Genomic DNA, 4,131 nt, shown 5'->3' with positions numbered 1-4,131 from the left:
ATTAATAATATGGATATTTAACGCAAAAAACTTAAAAACATTTTTTTTTATTAATTATAAAGATTTAAAAATTTATAGAATAAAAAAAATCACGTGACTTATATACGCGCCATGATTGGTCACCACACTTGTGACGTCATAATGGTATAGCTATTTAATAACAGTACAGCGTTTACGACAAATACACGTGACTAGACTATAATATTGAAAATTTATTGGTAAAAAACGAGTTGTTAGTTAGTTACGATTAGCTATGTGTGATAAAGGATTTATTAAGGCAAAGTCTGAAGTTTTGGGATTATCACGGTGCACAGCTTGAAACCATTTAGTTCGACGTTTGTCATCTTGGGAAACATTTAAAAATATTTTTTCAGGAGTTGTACTACAAAGTATTCATGCATAGTCGTACAAAAACAAGAACGATAACTTTTGAGGTTCGACATCTTCAATATAAATATTTGATTATTTAACAATGACCACAAAATTAAATAGATCAAAACACTGTACTAATTATTGCCACAGTGGAGGCCACCACCTCCGTAGATGGGTACTGCTCAAGCACGCGGTCAGTCCCCTCTTGTACGTGGTCGAACAGAGTTGACCCCTGTGTAGGCCCCTGATATTGCTGAAATCCAGATTAAATGTGGAATGGAGGTCCACGGAAAAAACTTTTTTCCTATTGTCGACTATAATTTGAGTAAAAAACTTTAGTTGGAGAGTAAGGATTTGGAGAGGTAGGATGTTAGTGATGATATCAAGGCAATACATGAAATAAAGCGCAGAGCATAGTGAACATTCAACTAGGGGTTGCGCGAGGATCTGACGCAGGGTATGGAAGGGCCTCCAGTCCACCCTGCATACGATCGCTGGGATCCACTCCCGTCTCCGACTCCGGCACGACGACCACATGATAGGATTTTACACAAGTTGGCGGGACAGCTTCCCGGGGCGGAGTTTATTAGTGACACCCGGGTTCAGGTCCCCCACTAACCGGCAGGCGGTGGCAGACACAGTTTCACTGGATCCCCCTATACCCCCGTCAGCAACCAACGTCCCGCGGACTTGTGAGCACGTTTGCTCTGCATGTTGCAAGTATCACCAAAACTCACCTCCAACTAGGAGGAGGAAAAGAAAGTAAGAGAACTGGCTCTCCAACCCACACGCTAGAACACAGCTAGGTTATTTGGCGGCAAATTACAGTTGGAGGGTGGTGGCCACCAGTCGGACTAGGTCTTATCACCGGTTGTGTTTTCGGCTCCTGTTTAGGACCACCCAGGGGTCACTTGTAGGTAATCGCGGGTTAAAGCTACGGAAGCGGGAAGCATCAACCCCCAAAAAAAAGCTATTACGTTTTTTCTGACGTAACGCCTGACTCCAATTATCATACGGAGGGAAAGATTCTGCTGGGCCTGCAACCTCACCTGCACCACGTACAAGTTGAGATGAAACCAGGCCTCAGATACGTACTTGAGTGGACACACCTCTTGTAGATGGCGGTGCTAGGCTTGACCAGCAACTTAGAGTTCAAGATCGACCAAAGAAAGAAGCTTGCTGAATGAATAGTTGCTCACGCCCAATTGATGTGGGCCATAATACTTTCTTTAAAAAAACGACTCTTCATTCCTTACTTATGTCTCCTGAACCTCCTTCCTATCTAACTCCCTATTTTCAACATCTTCACTCCAGCCATGAGCGGGCTCTACGTTCTCTCCATAGCCTATTAATTCGTTGTCCCACACATAGTTCTAGTTATGTTCATAACTCTTTCGTCGTGCAATAACTAACCGTTGCACGTTCAAGTTAAGGGTTGGGCGAATGTTGTTGGAAAAGTTAGCGGAATTATCATGAACTTATTAAGATGAAGTTATTTGTTAAGGAAATTTATTAATATATTCCTTGTATTACTATATAAACTATCATATGTATGTATGTATGTATATATTATTATGTATGTATGTATATACTTTTTGTAACTTAATATAAATTTCATTGCACACACTATCCACTCTGCACTACCTTTGGTTGATTAGACATAAAGTCCGCCAATGTAAATTTTACATGAAGTGTAACAATTTTTTTTTTTTTTTTTATTGCTTAGATGGGTGGACGAGCTCACAGCCCACCTGGTGTTAAGTGGTTACTGGAGCCCATAGACATCCACAACGTAAATGCGCCACCCACCTTGAGATACAAGTTCTAAGGTCTCAAGTATAGTTACAACGGCTGCCCCACCCTTCAAACCGAAACGCATTACTGCTTCACGGCAGAAATAGGCAGGGCGGTGGTACCCACCCGCGCGGACTCACAAGAGGTCCTACCACCAGTAATTACGCAAATTATAATTTTGCGGGTTTCATTTTTATTACACGATGTTATTCCTTCACCGTGGAAGTCAATCGTCAACATTTCTTGAGTACGTATTTCATTAGAAATATTGGTACCCGCCTGCGGGATTCGAACACCGGTGCATCGCATCAACACGAATACACCGGACGTCTTATCCGTTAGGCCACGACGACGAAATAAAATAAAAAATAATGCTCTGCGAGCGCTCCCGCAACGCAAACCGCGGAGACTAAGCTTAAGGACTATACCATATAGGACTGCCGCGGTATTTTTCATGTTAACCGTGACACTCCACCGGTCCAGCTACTAAGGTAAAACTTTCAATAGCCTCGGTATCATTGAAATGACCGCTAGGGGAAATAAGGATGATGGGAAATAAGTTATTTTGTTGGCATCAGCGTTAATTTTACGTCTACTTCTCACGCGCTAAGATTCCACGATAAGAACGATTCTGCCCTCCAGGTACGACGGCGTGCGACTACTACTACATAGGCATGTTGCAGAGCCGTTTCCCTTTACAACTTGTAGACCCGTCCCATGGGCCAGACATCGTCGATGGCTTTCTCGATATTGAGATAAGTGACTGCCGAAACGCTGTTGAATTTTCCCGAACGTTCGTGCCTTACGATCTCTAGTAATCTTATGATTTTTCAAAGTCGTTCAGCTTGTCCCTTGGTATTAGTTTAAAATTTTATTGTTTGCTTGCGCACTATTCTGTTAGTGCCACTATTGGTTAAGAAATAGCACAGGTTGTCATTTCTGTTATAAAATAAGAATATATACCAGGGTTCGCCAAATGGCGGACCACGGTCCGCATCCGGACAGAGCAACTTCCACTACAGGGTATGGAAGTGTCTAGTGCAGAGTTCTGCATAAAATTTGTGTGTGGTGATAAATATTCAGAAAAAAAATAGCTTTGCAACTTCTTACTTTGCTTGGATCAACATATATTGGCGAAATAACATTTTCGTAGATGCACTTCAACAAGAACAAATTTCGATCACGACTTACTGATGAACATCTCCAGGATTTAACGTGAATAACTTGCACCAAATTACTTCAAACTTCAGACAGATAGTCCGCAACAAAAAATAGAATTTTTCTCATGGATATAATAAAATACTTTTATTATTTCCGTTATTACATTTGTTAAGTAAATCTTTTTTCTTTAAAATATTGTACATACCGCGATGTTAATTTCCTAAAACAGACCTCAACCGAAACTAATCGGTAACTTTCATATTGGGTATATATTTCTTAAAAACTTTCAATACTAATGAAATTTTTTCGATTTTCCTAGAAAGTTGTTGGACGTTTAAAGTTGAGGCGATTGGGTTCTGGAGGTGAGGGGCTATTTAAAAACAACTCTGCTTCATGGTTAGTATAATTTATATAGGCAAACACTTTGTGCACTATTACACCATTACAATATTTTATTTTTATAAAACCCTAAGATGTTGCACTGTCCGTGTCTAGATGAGAAGTCATTGTCTTCACTGAAGAGAAGACAATCATCTGTTTTAAATATTTAAATACTTAAGCGTTCCAATATTCGAAAACTGTAACCTTATAAGTGTTAAGTGTTGCCTGCCATTACTTACATATTCAAACTACAACAAAAGTCCATTGAATCCTTAGTAAATCTAACTACTACAAAAAATACGGTGTTGTTTTATTTTAATTAATTTCGCTCCATTTACTAATCATTTATATGAAAATCTTTTGTAACAAATATTTGAAGTAATAACCTATGTTTCCTTTGCCTATCTAGTGTCCTATGGAGAC

The sequence above is a fragment of the Bombyx mori genome, chromosome 1 (assembly GCF_030269925.1).
Source record: "Bombyx mori chromosome 1, ASM3026992v2".
In the NCBI taxonomy this organism is placed as follows: Eukaryota; Metazoa; Arthropoda; class Insecta; order Lepidoptera; family Bombycidae; genus Bombyx; species Bombyx mori.
Note: the sequence above shows the minus strand (reverse complement) of the source record.